This window comes from Aquarana catesbeiana, linkage group LG09 (genome assembly GCF_042186555.1).
Source record: "Aquarana catesbeiana isolate 2022-GZ linkage group LG09, ASM4218655v1, whole genome shotgun sequence".
Lineage (NCBI taxonomy): Eukaryota > Metazoa > Chordata > Amphibia > Anura > Ranidae > Aquarana > Aquarana catesbeiana.
Window position 1 is genome coordinate 26,707,609 of NC_133332.1, and position 16,050 is coordinate 26,723,658.

At 47.7% G+C, this 16,050-nt stretch overlaps 1 protein-coding gene across 2 annotated transcripts in view; it reads left to right on the top strand.

The window, feature by feature from the left end:
- The window catches only part of LOC141107441 (carbohydrate sulfotransferase 6-like), a 44,187-nt gene that overhangs the window by 11,385 nt on the left and 16,752 nt on the right, over nt 1–16,050 (top strand). Inside the window, exon 2 of one of the 2 annotated variants that reach the window (XR_012235908.1) lies at nt 14,762–15,448. The exons of the other annotated variant lie outside the window; for it this stretch is intronic. The gene's annotated coding sequence lies outside the window, so the exon portion shown is untranslated. Of the gene's footprint in view, nt 1–14,761; nt 15,449–16,050 lie in introns of those variants that run through there. 2 annotated transcript variants of the gene reach the window in all.

Sequence of the window (16,050 nt, forward strand, 5' to 3'; positions counted from 1 at the left end):
CAGAGCACTAAACACGTTGCGAGTGTGTGGGTACAGGAACCGAAGGGAAATCGCATGGAAAATGCAGGCACAGCTCTCCATACAAATAAATGGGCTGTCGTACCCGGCAGATGTGGGCCTCAAACCCACTCAAGTGTGAACCTAGCCTTGGGATGCAGGGCAGTGTACACATGTCAGTAGTAGGTAGGACACTGTACAGAGGTTAGTAGTATGTAGGGCAGAGTACAGAGGTCAGTAGTATGTAGGGCACTGTACAGAGGTCAGTAGTATGTAGGGCAGTGTACAGAGGTCAGTAGTATGTAGGGCAGTGTACAGAGAAAAGTAGGGTGGAGGACAGGAGATGACAGGACAGAGGATAGGCAGTCAGTAGGGCAGAGGACAGCAACAAGACAGTGTACAGATGTCAGTGGGATGTAGAGCAGTGTATGGAGTTTACTAGAGCAAAGGGCAGTTTTCAGGGTTTAGCAGGGCAGAGGACTGGGAGACACCAGGGCAAACAACTGAGCGTCACAAGGGCAGAATACAGGGGGTCTAGAGGGAACAGTACAAGGGGGTCAGCATTGTACAGTAAAAGGGGTCAGGAGAGTTAAGGACACAGTGCAGGGAGTGAGGGCAAAGTACAGGGGGGCCAGGAGGTAAAAGTGTGGAGATGGGAGGGCACAGTATGGGCGTCAGGAAGGCACAGTACAGGGGCTGGCAGGGCACACACCAGGGGCTGGGTGGGCACAGTATGGGCATTGGGAGGGTACAGTATGGGTGTCAGGAGGGTACAGTAGGGGCATCAGGAGGGAACAGTAAAGAGGTCAGGAGAGCACAGTATTGGGGTTGAGAGGGAACAGTACGGGGGGCAGAAAGGCACAGTACAGGGGTCAGAAGGGCACAGTACAGAGGTAAGGAGGGCACAGTACAGAGGTAAGGAGGGCACAGTACGGGCATCAGGTGGGCACAGTACAGAGGTCAGGAGAGCACAGTACGGGGGTTGAAAGGGAACAGTACGGGGGGCAGAAAAGCACATTATGGGGGTCAGAAGGGCACAGTACAGAGGTAAGGAGGGCACAGTACAGAGGTAAGGAGGGCACAGTACGGACATCAGGTGGGCACAGTACAGAGGTCAAGAGGGCACAGTACAGGGGTGGGGAGGGCACAGTATGGGGGCTGGGAGGAAACACACGGGGTCCGGAGGGCATACACTAGCTAGGGGGCAGTAAAAACCTGGAGGCAGTGACAACCTGTAATAAACCCATCATTTCTCCTAGCGCTACATGAAAAATATGCCATCTTCCCATTTGTCAGCAAACATGCAGCACTTCTATGCTAAGCTGGAGTAATTCAGCAGACTTAGCATAGGGTTGCCTGCAGATGAGTTTATCTCCACAGTCCAGACACACTAGCTCAGGACACGGCTTATCTCCTCAGCGCGCTATCACACCACACTCCTCCCAGCGGGCGTGATCTCATAGATCGGGCACATCCCCGCCCCCCCGTCCTACATCCAACAGGAGGCTCCATCTTAGGGATGTCCCTTCGTTCAGGAGAGTGCCCGCAAAACAGCGGGGGTACATGGGGCAGAGATTCCAGTCTGTGCGGACAGTGGACAGCAATCCCCAGTACAGTGACCTGCGATGTGCTGTCCCAACCGCGGCTTTGATTTTTGGGAGCTTTCTGACATTTTGAGAGTATGGGCAGCGCGGTCTCTAGGGGCAGCTGCTTTGGGCCCCCAACAATGACCGGGCCCTGGGCAGCTGCCCCTTTTGCCCTGCGGTAAAGACGGCCCTGGACGTTGCACCCAAACAAAATTGACGTCCTTTTTTTCCCACAAATAGAGCTTTCTTTTGGTGGTATTTGATCGCCTCTGTGGTTTTTATTTTTTGCGCTATAAACAAAAAAAGAGCGACAATTTTGAAAAAAAATGCATTATTTTTTACTTTTTTGTTATAATAAATATCCCCCAAAAATATATAAAAAAAACTATTTTTTTCCTCAGTTTAGGCCGATATGTATTCTTCTACATATTTTTGGTAAAAAAAAATCGCAATAAGCGTATATTGATTGGTTTGCGCAAAAGTTATAGCGTCTACAAAATAGGGGATAGATTTATAGCATTTTTATTATTATTATTTTGTTTTTACTAGTAATGGCGGCGATCTGCGATTTATGCGATCTGCGTTCTATGTCTACATACTTGCTAATAGGCAAGGCTTTTTTTGCAGCGGGAACGCGGGGAGCGCAGATCCGGCACCTTTAGCACTGAATGTATGTAATGGAAAGGGGTGCTGGGGTGAAAAACACAGACCCCCTTGGGAAATGGGATTTTGAAAGTGACCAAAAACACCAAGTATTAACCCATTCCTGCCGAGCGTACGCAGATATGCGGCCTCAGCTTTCGGGGGTTATACCGGGATGATGCCCGCCGTTGCAGGCATCATCCCCGTACCGTTTTTTAGAGCGTGCGATCGGCATTCCAGGGATAACAACCGATGCGGCTAAAAGCCGCTCGATTGTTATCCCGGAGGAGCGGGAGGGGACGTCCCCCTTCCCACTGCCACCTCCCGCTGCTCTGACCAGGCCTCACGTCCCACCGGGAGACCCGATCCTCTATCCGCCACTTCCGGTGCCTTCAATCCAGTCTCCTGAATGAAAACACGGAAGCGACGTCACAACGTCACTTCCTGTTTACTCGGCTGCCAATGGCACCGGATTTAAAAAAATATACAGTATTCAGAATCGCCGTTTTTGGCGATCTGAATACTTTGAAGTACAAAGGAGGGATTGTAGGTCTTTTAGACCCCCGATCCCTCCATAAAGAGTACCTGTCACCACCTATTACTGTCACAAGGGATGTTTACATTACTTGTGACAGCAATAATTAATGATATAAAAATAAATAAAATAAATAAATAAGAAAAAAAAAATTTTTAAAGCGTCCCGTTCCCGCGAGCTCATGCAGCAAAGAAAACGCATACGGAAGTTGCGCCCGCATATGTAAACGGTGTTCGAATCATACATGGGAGGTATTGCTGCGATCGTCAGAGCGAGAGCAATAATTCTAGCACTAGACCTCCTCTGTAACTCTAACCTGGTAACCGTAAAAAAAAAAATTAAAGCGTTGCCTATGGAGATTTTTAGGTACCGTAGTTCGTCGCCATTCCACGAGGGTCTAGGGTCTCTGCTAAAAAAATATATAAAATGTTTGGGGGTTCTAAGTAATTTTCTAGCAAAAAATATGGATTTTAACTTGTAAACACCAAATGTCCACGGACAAATGTGTGTTGTCGGATTTTCCGAGCGTGTGTACACAAGTCCGTCGGACAAAAGTCCAAAGTACAAACACGCATGCTCAGAAGCAAGGACGAGCCGGAAGCGGTCGGTCTTGTAAACTAATGTTTGTAACGGAGAATTAACATTCGCGTGACGTGGCAAATTATTAAATCTGGAAATGCAGCGCACAATTCTCTTCTTCTTTAATGGGATAATAATGAAGCTGCTTTGCTGGTGATACTGATGAAGTTTTTGCAAACAAATTTTCAAAGGCTTTTTTTTTCTAGTGATCTCAAGAATAATATTATTATGCTTTTTTTTTTTTTGGGCAAGTTACCACAAAACCATTATCCTGTACTTTTTAAGATCAAAGATACAACTATGTTGGTGTCCCTTGTTAATTTTACTTTGTATTTTTTTTTATTGTAACTGCCTACTAGGGATGAGCCGAACACCCCCCGGTTCGGTTCGCACCAGAACCTGCGAACGGACCGAAAGTTCGCACGAACGTTAGAACCCCATTGACGTTTATGGGACTCGAACGTTCGAAATCAAAAGTGCTCATTTTAAAGGCTAATTTGCATGGTATTGTCCTAAAAAGGGTTTGGGGACCCGGGTCCTACCCCAGGGGACATGTATCAATGCAAAAAAAACTTTTAAAAACGGCCGTTTTTTCGGGAGCAGTGATTTTAATGATGCTTAAAGTAAAAAAAAAAAAAGTGAAATATTCCTTTAAATATCGTACCTGAGGGGTGTCTATAGTATGCCTGTAAAGTGACACGTGTTTCCCGTGTTTAGAACAGTCCCTGCACCAAATGTCATTTTTAAAGGAAAAAATCTCATTTAAAACTGCTTGCGGGTTTAATGTAATGTCGGGTCCTGACTCCTGGCAATATGGATGAAAATCAGTGAGACAAACGGCATGGGTACCCCCCAGTCCATTACCAGGCCCTTTGGGTCTTGTATGGATATTAAGGGGAACTCCGCACCCAAATTAAAATAAGGAAAGGTGTGGGGCCACCAGGCCCTATATACTCTGAACAGCAGTATACAGGCTGTAGGTTTGTTGTTAAGTAGAATCGCTTTGTAATTTAGAACGAGTACATTTTTAACGTGTTTAGCTCCAGCCAAAAAATCTTTTTTAAGCTTTTTGGAAAACATAGGGAAGGGTTATCACCCCTGTGACATTTGTTTTGCTGTCTTTCCTCCTCTTCAGAAGATTTCACCTCACTTTTTGTCCCAATGGATTGGAAAGCATCAGTGGAAAGGAGAAATGTTTTTCCCATATTAACTCTTACAGGAGAGAATTTCCCTTCCTAGGGGTAGATTTATTCTCACTTCCTGTTGTCTCCTTCCGTTTGCAAGTAGGAGTCGTTTGTAAGTTAGTTGTTTGAAAGTAGGGTCCTGCCCTATATACTCAGCAGAAATTTGGGCCTTAGGTGTTGCTGTGGCCACAACACTGTAAGCCCTCACAGGGCTCTGCTGTGAAATATTAGATCAAGAATTGTAATTACATGCCCCTGTTGAACAGGAGCTGAAAAATTAGGCCTTAGGCACTGGTGCTGGTGCCACAACACTGCAACCCCTCACAGACACTCTAGTTGGAATGCAGGAACGAGCCCTGCTGCAAAGTATTGCATCAAAAATTGTAATTACATGCCCCTGTTAAACAAGGGCTGAAAAATTGGGCCTTAGGCACTGGTGCTGGTGCCACAACACTGCAACCCCTCACAGACACTCTAGTTGGAATGCAGGCACGAGCCCTGCTGCAAAGTATTACATCAAAAATCGTAATTACACGCCCCTGTTAAACAGGGGCTGAAAAATTGTGCCTTAGGCACTGGTGGTGGCACCCAGAACCAAAAATGTTCTTACAAGCTATCAGCGTGATGATTGAGGAGGAAGAGGATAATTACTCAGGGATAGTCACTCAGCATCAGCATAGGCAGTCTTTGAAGGGATCTGAGATTTCAAAAAAAATTATTCGGTTACATCAGCATCAGGTGTTTGGTAGCTGGTGGTGATCCAAGACTCATTCATTTTTATGAAGGTCAGTCGATCGACCGAGTCAGTGGACAGACGCACCCTGTGATCGGTTACCACGCCTCCAGCAGCACTGAATGTGCGTTCCGAAAGAACGCTGGATGCAGGACAGGCCAGTAGCTCAATTGCATACTGTGCAAGCTCTGGCCAGTGATCCATCCTCAAGACCCAGTAACCCAGAGGATTTTCGGTGGGAAAGGTGTCCAAGTCTGATCTTGCCCCTAGGTATTCCTGCACCATGTAAAACAGACGCTGGCGATGGTTGCTGGAACCGATCATACCTTGGGGCTGCGGACCAAAAAATTGTCTGAACGCATCGGTCAGACGGCCACCTTCTCCACCGCTCCTTCTTTGACTGACCGAAGCCTCAGCAACACGTTGTCCAGAAACAGGAGTTTGTAACCTCCCAGTCTCTGGGAACGCGTTGCACAGACCTTTCTGCAAGGCCTCCCGAAGATGTTTCATCCTCTGCTCCCTCTGCGATGGCAAGATAAGGTCCGCAACCTTACCCTTGTAACGTGGATCAAGGAGGGTTGCCAGCCAGTATTGGTCCTTCTCCTTGATACCACGAATACGAGGATCCTTACGCAGGCTTTGCAGGATCAGGGAGGCCATGCAGCGTAGGTTTGCTGAGGCATTCGGTCCGGAGTCCTCTGGGTCACTAAGGACGACATGGTCCGCAGCCACCTCCTCCCAGCCACGTACAAGTCCATGTGTTTCTTGGGACTGATCCCTTAAAGACTGCTGCTGATGCTGAGTGCCAGGCTCCACCTCCATACTGACACAATCTTCCTCCTCCTCCTCCTCCTCGTCCTCTTCCTGTGTGATCGGCGGGCACGCAGGAACACTGTCTGGATAAAGGGGGCCTTGAGAGCTAAGGAAGTCCTCCTCTTTCTGCCTCTGTTCTGCCTCAAGTGCCCTGTCCATTATTCCAGGCAGTGTGTGCTCCAACAGGTGGACAAGGGGGACAGTGTCACTGATGCATGCACTGTCACTGCTCACCATCCTCGTGGCCTCCTCAAATGGTGACAGGACAGTGCATGCATCCCTGATCATGGCCCACTGGCGTGGGGAAAAAAAACCAAGCTCCCCTGACCCTGTCCTGGTGCCATAGTCGCACAGGTACTCATTGATGGCCCTCTGCTGCGTGTGCAGCCATTGCAGCATGGCCAACGTTGAGTTCCACCTGGTGGGCATGTCACAGATTAGGCGGTTCTTGGGCAGGTTAAACTCCTTTTGGAGGTCCGTCAGCCGAGCACTGGCATTATATGACCGGCGGAAATGCACACAGACTTTCCTGGCCTGCCTCAGGACATCCTGTAAGCCCGGGTACCTGCCCAAGAACCGCTGCACCACCAAGTTAAGGACGTGAGCCAAACAGGGCACATGGGTCATTTGTCCCTGTCGGAGGGCAGAGAGGAGGTTGGTGCCATTGTCGCAAACCACCATTCCTGCCTTAAGTTGGCGTGGCGTCAACCACCTCTGAACCTGCCCCTGCAGAGCTGACAGAACCTCTGCCCCAGTGTGGCTCCTGTCCCCCAAGCACGCCAGCTCAAGCACCGCATGGCATCTTTTGGCCTGCGTACTTGCGTAGCCCCTTGAATGACTACGGAGCACCGCTGGTTCCGAGGAAGAGGCCATGGAGGAAGAAGAAGAGGAGGGGGTGGAGGAGAGAGGTGTGTCACAATCATTAGCATTTTGGAGGCGTGGTGGCGGAACAACCTCCAACACTACTGCACCTTGTCCTGCATCCTTCCCAGCTGCCAGCAGAGTCACCCAATGCGCCGTGAAACTTAGGTAACGTCCCTGTCCATGCCTGCTGGACCATGAGTCAGCGGTAATATGCACCTTACCGCTGACCGCTCTGTCCAGCGAGGCATGGACATTGCCTTCCACATGCTGGTAGAGAGCCGGAATCGCCTTCCGTGAGAAAAAGTGGCGTTTGGGTACCTGCCACTGAGGAACCGCACATTCCACAAACTCACGGAAGGGGGCAGAGTCTACCAACTGAAAAGGCAGCAGTTGAAGTGCTAGCAATTTTGCCAAGCTAGCATTCAACCGTTGGGCATGTGGATGGCTGGGAGCAAACTTCTTTCGGCGGTGCAGCAGCTGGGGCAGGGAAATTTGCCTGGTACAATCTGACGTCGGTGTACCAAAATCAGATTGCCCACAAGTACGTGGCTGTGACACACCTAATTCTACACCTTCATTCCTCTCAGTGCAGGTCTCAGAGAGGACTGAAGGTCTAGTGGGGTTGGAAATCTCAGCTGATGAGGAGCAAGCAGAGGTCCTCTTTGTTCTTTGGTGTGGGTCTTTTAGATACGCTTGCCAACGAACTGCATGGCAGGTCAACATATGTCTGGTCAAGCATGTGGTACCCAAGCGGGAGATGTTTTGGCCACGCGAGATACGCTTGAGACATATGTTGCAAATAGCAGCGGTGCGATCTGATGCACTTGTCTCAAAAAAGGCTCACACCAAAGAACTTTTTGAATAACACGCAGAGACTGCAGTGCCCTGCACATGTGGAGCTTTGGGGTGTGATGCAGTCAATGTGCTGCCCTTAGGCTGGCCCCTGGAGGGCATCCTGCCTCGTTGGTGATGTGCCGCCTCCTCCTCCTCCTCCTCCTCCTCTCTCCTATCAGGCACCCACGTTGAGTCAGTGACCTCATCATCCCCTCCCTCCTCATCACTGGAGCAACCTGGCAGTATGCTGCAGCAGGGGGAGCATGACTGCCAGATTGCTGTCCTTCTTGGGCACCCCCTCTGTCCGTGCTCCTGTTACTGCCTTCATCGAGCTCAGTATCATCATCAGAGCCTTCCAAACGCTGGGCATCCTCCTGGAGCATGTACCCAACACTGTGGTCAAACAGTTCGAGGGACTCCTCAGGAGGACATGGTGGGGCTAGGGAAGGAGTCACTGATGACATTGAGCCGAGGGAAGAGGCCGCTGCTTTGCCAGACAAAGTACCCTGGGCATGGGTGAGAGAGGATGAGGAGGATGAGGACGGCTTGGTCATCCACTCGACCAAGTCTTCCGCATGTTGCGGCTCAACATGGCCAGCTGCCGAAAAAAAGGCCAAGCGTGTCCCATGGCCACGTGCTGATGAGGATGCACCGTCTCCACGACCAGCACTAGACACAGAGCCTGCTTGCCCTCTCTTATTGGCTTGTGACTGTCTGCCTCTCCTTCTTGGCCTTCCAGACATACTAATGGCCTGTAGCTGCACTAAGCTGGGATATATATATATATATATATATATATATGTACTGATACTGCAGCTAGCAAAATCAACTGCCTGCCTGTAGTATGAGAACACCACCAACCTTCTACAGGTAGCTTTAGCTGAACACTGTGAGGTGGACGCACCCCACTAACTTGTAGGTTTAGCAGAACACTGTGAGCAGGACGCACTGCACTAACTGTAAATAGTCTAGCTGCCTGACTGTGGTACTAATAGGATCAAAAGAACACCAGCAATTTTCTTCAGGTAGCTGTATTTACTGTAACAAGACAAGCCTGCCTGTCAGTAAGAAGATAACAGAAACGGATCTAGCTGAACACTGTGAGCAGGACGCACCCCACTAGCTTGTAGGTTTAGCTGAACACTGTGAGGTGGACGCACCCCACTAACTTGTAGGTTTAGCTGAACACTGTGAGCAGGACGCACCCCACTAACTTGTAGGTTTAGCAGAACACTGTGAGCAGGACGCACCCCACTAGCTTGTAGGTTTAGCTGAACACTGTGAGGTGGACGCACCCCACTAACTTGTAGGTTTAGTTGAACACTGTGAGCAGGACGCACACCACTAACTTGTAGGTTTAGCAGAACACTGTGAGCAGGACGCACTGCACTAACTGTAAATAGTCTAGCTGCCTGACTGTGGTACTAATAGGATCAAAAGAACACCAGCAATTTTCTTTAAAATACTGTAACAAGACAAGCCTGCCTGTCAGTAAGAAGATAACAGGAACAGATCTAGCTGAACACTGTGAGCAGGACGCACCCCACTAGCTTGTAGGTTTAGCTGAACACTGTGAGGTGGACGCACCCCACTAACTTGTAGGTTTAGCTGAACACTGTGAGCAGGACGCACCCCACTAACTTGTAGGTTTAGCAGAACACTGTGAGCAGGACGCACTGCACTAACTGTAAATAGTCTAGCTGCCTGACTGTGGTACTAATAGGATCAAAAGAACACCAGCAATTTTCTTCACGTAGCTGTATTTACTGCAACAAGACAAGCCTGCCTGTCAGTAAGAAGATAACAGGAACGGATCTAGCTGAACACTGTGAGCAGGACGCACCCCACTAGCTTGTAGGTTTAGCTGAACACTGTGAGGTGGACGCACCCCACTAACTTGTAGGTTTAGCTGAACACTGTGAGCAGGACGCACCCCACTAACTTGTAGGTTTAGCAGAACACTGTGAGCAGGACGCACTGCACTAACTGTAAATAGTCTAGCTGCCTGACTGTGGTACTAATAGGATCAAAAGAACACCAGCAATTTTCTTCAGGTAGCTGTATTTACTGTAACAAGACAAGCCTGCCTGTCAGTAAGAAGATAACAGAAACAGATCTAGCTGAACACTGTGAGCAGGACGCACCCCACTAGCTTGTAGGTTTAGCTGAACACTGTGAGGTGGACGCACCCCACTAACTTGTAGGTTTAGCTGAACACTGTGAGCAGGACGCACTGCACTAACTGTAAATAGTCTAGCTGCCTGACTGTGGTACTAATAGGATGAAAAGAACACCAGTAATTTTCTTTAAAATACTGTAACAAGACAAGCCTGCCTGTCAGTAGGAATATAACAGGAACGGATCTAGCTGAACACTGTGAGCAGGACGCACTGCACTAAATGTAAATAGTCTAGAAGATAACAGGAACGGATCTAGCTAAACTGAATACAGTGTATATATATATATATGCAACACCTGGGATGCATATATATACACAATACACTTTAAGTGCAGCTAACTGACTGACTGTCCTGCCTAATCTAGCTAACTCAAATGAAATGACACTGTCTCTCTCTCTCTAAGCACACCGGAACACACTGAACAGGGCCGCCGTGCAGGCGGCCTTATATAGTGTGGGGCGTGTACTAAATCCCCTGAGCCATAATTGGCCAAAGCCTCCTTGGCTTTGGCCAATTATGGCTCTCTGTTAAGGCGGCGCTGTGATTGGCCAAGCATGCGGGTCATAGTGCATGCTTGGCCAATCATCAGCAAGCAATGCACTGCGATGCCGCAGTGAATTATGGGCCGTGACGCGCCACACGAATTTGGCGCGAACGGCCCATATCGTTCGCAATTCGGCGAACGATCGAACAGCCGATGTTCGAGTCGAACATGGGTTCGACTCGAACACGAAGCTCATCCCTACTGCCTACTTCCAAACTGTCATTTGAAGTAAAACACATAGCCAAGTATTATTCTACACAATTATTTTATTGTGCATTAAAAAAAAAAAACAAATAAAATTTGACATGCTATCTGCCAATAGAACTTAACTAAAAAGTACATTCTATGCATCCAAAAATATAGAAAATATAACAAATCAAATCATTATTATTCAACCAAAAAATAAAATAAAAGCCTCAGGCATGTGTCCTGCTTCTTAATATAGAAAGCAGGGGTCTGTCATCTGGAGATAATTCCTAAAATCATCCGGATTATTCTCCTGGAGCTCCTGCAGCAAAGGCATATGACATAATTGGTCACGATTAATAAAGCAACCAATTTTTGGTCCAAGAAATCCTCCTCCTCCTGTTCCTGGACTGGACTTGGGTCGAAGCAATAACTCCAAGGCCAATAATAAATAAAACGTTATCTCCTCCAATTCCGTAACATGGCTGGTTGAGGAACGGCCGTTCAGAAATTAACTGAAGAGCACGAAATGAAAAGCGCAAAGTGAAAAGCGCAAATCAACATTCACCAAACTTCTACTAACACGAAATTAACAGAAGGAGCCCAAAGGGTGGCGCTAAAGAGCTGACAAAAAACACGTAGTACGTCACTACGTTCGTGTTTGTTGGCCGACAATTCCTTGCCCTTTGTATGCAAGACAAAATTCAGGCACAGGCCTTCGGACAAAAGTCCGAGGTTTTGTCTGCGGAAAATCCGATCGTGTGTTCAGTGTGTATGAGGCTTTACTAAAATGTACCTAGCAACAAAACACGGCTCCACTAAACACACTGAGCCAGCACTAAATCTAACAATTCCTAGCACCAATCTAGAAGGGTGCTACATACAATAAGCAGACACTCCTTTATTTATTTTCCTCTTGTACTCCCTACAAAGAGTATACATTTTTTATTAGTGTATATTGACTCTACAAAGGAACAAATATATTCTGACAGCAACTAACAAAAGTGACAGACACCTTCTTACAATATTCAATGTTTAAAGAAAAATACAAAAAGAAGGAAATAAATGCAACAGAAGAACAGCTATGACGTGAATGAATTCACTATGAACTACAGCTAAATTAAACTTTTTTTTTTTTTTTTTTTTACTATTTTGGGGCAGTTTTCCTTTGACAAAAAAAATATAATAAATTATAATATCAGGAGATATCCATGACCGTTTACCACCAAATGAAAGCCCAATTTGTTTTGGAAAAAAATGCGGTAAAATCCACCTGGATACACAAAGTAGTTGCGATGATATGTACAGTTTTTCTAACACATGTCAAAGTTGCAAAATTGTGTTCAGGCATTAAAATTTGTTTTACCCTTTAACCACTTTAAGACCACCCACCGCACATATACTGCGGCAAAACGATGTATCTGTACGTCGTTTCATGCAATAGATACTGTGAGCCTGCGCCGCGGGTCTGGTGGACTTGATCTCCCAGCCGGCTACCCGCGATCTCTGCACAGGGAGGCAGAATGGGGATCTGCCTATGTAAACAAAGCGGATCCCCGTTATGACAGGGCACAACATGGAGATCTGCTGTTCCTAGTGATCTGGAACAGCAATCTCTGAGTTGTCCCAGTGAGCCCAACCCAAACACAGTTAGAACACACCCAGGGAACACAGTTAACCCCTTTGATCGCCCCCTAGTGTTTTACCCCTTCCCTGCCAGTGACATTTATACAATGATCAGTGCATTTTTTATTCACTGTAATAATGTCACTGGTCCCCAAAAAGTGTCACTTGGTGTCAGAGGCGCTTTGCGGTGGTATTTAACCCTTTCTCGGCCGCTAGCGGGGGGTAAAACCGCCCCGCTAGCGGCCGCATACCGACGGTAAAACGCCGCCCCCCGCCCCAGTGTGAAAGGGCTCTTACTGATACCTACCGCAACTGTTTTGTTTACACTTCAGCTGTCAGCAATAGTACAAAGCATTGAGTTATTTACAAATTAAATATATATATTTTTGTGGGGGATATATTGTTGCTGTTTTGTGTTCTTCACTGACGGGCACTGATGAGGTGGCACTGATAAGGTGGCATTGATGGGCACTGATGAGGAGGCACTGATATGTAGAATTGATGGGCACTGATATGCAGCACTGATGGGTACTGACCGGCGGCACTGATGGGCACTGACTGGTGGCACTGATGGGCACTGACTGGTGACACTGATGGGCACTGACCGGCGGCACTGATGGACACTGACCGGCGGCACTGATGGGCACTGACCGGCGGCACTGATGGGCACTGACCGGCGGAACTGATGGGCACTGATGGGCACTGATAGGCGGAACTGATTGGCACTGATAGGCGGCACTGATTGGCACTGACAGGTGGCACTGATGGACACTAATAGATGGCACTGATGGGCAGCACTGATGATGAGGTACTGACAGATGTTACTGCTGGACACTGATTGGCACTGTGATGGGCACTGATTGGCACTGTAGTGGGCTCTGATTGGCACTGTGGTGGGCACTGATTGGCACTGGCAGACTTTATTGGTGGGGCACTGACTGGCAGCTGATGGGCGCATCTGATGGGGGCTGTGCTGATAATCAATGTGCTGATTATCAGCACAGACCCCTCTCTGATTGGCTCTCCCTGTCAGCGCGAACTGAGGAATGGCGTTTACCGGTACTTCCTGGTTCACACGATGATCAGCTGTGATTGGTCACAGCTGATCACATGTTAAGAAGCCTCCGTCAGAGGCTCCCTACTATGATCGGAGATGCGGTGTGTAGGACTGACACACAGCAAATCCGATTGCCGCGCTGCGCGCCCCCGCTGGCACGTGCCGGCATGTTATCCTGGTGGATGCCATATGACGCCCACTCAGGATAATAGAACCACCGCCCGGCCATCAATCTGCTATAGGCCGGGTGGGAAGTGGTTAACCACTTGCCTACTGGGCACTTTTACCCCCTTCCTGCCCAGGACAATTTTCAGCTTTCAGCGCTCTCACACTTTGAATGACAATTGCGCGGTCACGCAACGCTGTACACATATAACGTTTTTAGCATTTTTTTCACACAAATAGAGTTTTCTTTTGGTGGTATTTATCACGACTGGGTTTTTTAATTTTTGCTAAAGAAACATATAAAGAGCGAAAATTCTGAAAAAAAACCCAAAAACAAACATTTTCATAGTTTGCTATAAAATTTTGCAAACAGGTGATTTTTCTCCTTCACCGATGTGCACTGATAGGCAGCACTAATGGGCACTGATTGGCTGCATTGAGAGGCACTGATGAGGCGGCAGTGGTCGGAGGCACTGATGAGGCTGCACTGATAGGTGGCACTGATGAACACTGATAGGCAGCACTAATGGGCACTGATAGGCACTGGTGGGTGGCACTGATAGGCATCACTGATAAGTGAAACTGATGATGAGGCACTGATTGACACTGGCACGGATGGGTGGCACTAATGGACACTGATAAGGCGGCACTGGTCAGGAGGCACTGATGAGGCTGCACTGATAGGTGGCACTGATAGGCAGCACTAATGGGCACTGGTGGGTGGCACTGATAGGTATCACTGATGATGAGGCATTGATTTACACTAATTGGCACTGATTGGTGGCACTGGTGGGCACTGATAGGTGGCATTGGTTGGCAATTTTGGGACCAATGTCCCTTTAACAAAAGCCGGCTATCGGCTTTACGACAACTGGCTTCTGTTTACATCATGTGATCAGCTGTCATTGGCTGACAGCTGATCACATGGTAAAGGGGTGCTGTGATTGGCCCCTTATCCTGATCACAGAGCACGCCGCCTGCACAGGGGGTGCGCAGGCAGCGCGAGAACGTGAGGATTTCCATGGACGCCCTCCCGGCATTTTAAGCCTGTGCTGTAGCCATCTTTCCGCGATAGCGCGGGCAGGGGTAAAAACTGACTTCATCTGCAGACCGAAGCTCATCCTTTTGATCCGTACATGTATAAACAAAATGAAACAATATTTCTTTTTATCTATCTATTTCAGCGGCTGAGAAATGCTGTTGATAAACATTCCCCAGCTGCTTTTTTTTTTTTAGAAAATCCAATAGAAAATCTATGGACAGAAGTAAAGATCAGCGTTCATAGAAGAGGCCCATGGAACCTTCAAGATATGAAGACTGTTTGTGTGGAAGAATGGGCCAAAATCGCACCTGAGCAACGCATGCGACTAGTTTCTCCATACAGGAGGCGTCTTGAAGCTGTCATTACCAACAAAGGATTTTTTTACCAAATATTCAATACATTTCCTTTTAGGCTACTTTCACACTGAGGCACTTTACAGGCACTATAGCGCTAAAAATAGCGCCTGCAAAGCTCCTGTGAAGCCTGAGAACTTTCACACTGGAGCGGTGCACTTACGTTAAAAAAACTCCCGCAAGCAGCATCTATGAGACGCTTTAGGAGCGGTGTATACATCGCTCCCAAAGCGCCCCTGCCCATTGAAATCAATAGGCAGCGCCGCCGAAGCACCTGCAAAGCCCCGAGGCAGCAGCGCTTTGCGGGCGCTATTAACCCTTTATTTGGCCACTAGCGGGGGTTATAAGCGCTCCGATAGCGGCCAAAAAGTGCCTCTAAAATGCCAACTACTGCCGACGCCCCCCGCGCCTCAGTGTGAAAGTGCCCTTAGCGGTTTTAATTCTTGCTCCCTGTGTCATTCCATTTTATTGCACTTAACTTAATTTCTGAACGTATTTGTTTTGGTGTCTTTGTATGTATGGATTGTATGGGTTGTTACCGATGTGGTGAAAATGTCATATCAATAGCACCTTTAGAAATATATTTACATAGAAAAAATGGTGACATGTTCAATACTTATTGTACCCTCTGTATATGAATTTGGGACTACAGGTATATCTCCTATATTATTTTGTTAATTGTCCTTTTGGCTGGGTTCACACTATTGCGGATTGGATGTGGGTCAGGGGATTGTGACCAGCTCTCTATGGAGCCGGGTTCACACATCTGGTCAGGAGCTCCGGTGTGAATTGCACAGAGGTCTTGTGCGTCTTTTGGTCCATTTAAGGTCAGAATTCAGACAAAAATTTGGACTGAAATCGGACCTGAAACGGTGAATGGGGACGCACCGGAGTCCTGCTGTGACCTGCTCTGTGCTGCGGTGTGAACGTGTGAACCCGGCCTAAAACATTCACTATGCACTAAAAAAGTGGTTGTCTTTTATTATTTTCTTTTTCACTGCATTCTTCAGGAATTTCCCGAGGATTTGCAAGGCTTAGCAATACTCTATTTTCAGTTACTGGTTTAACTAGTTTAACTTGTTCAAATCTTTGTAGCTGTTGGTAACTCCAGGAAACCAAAAACATAAAGT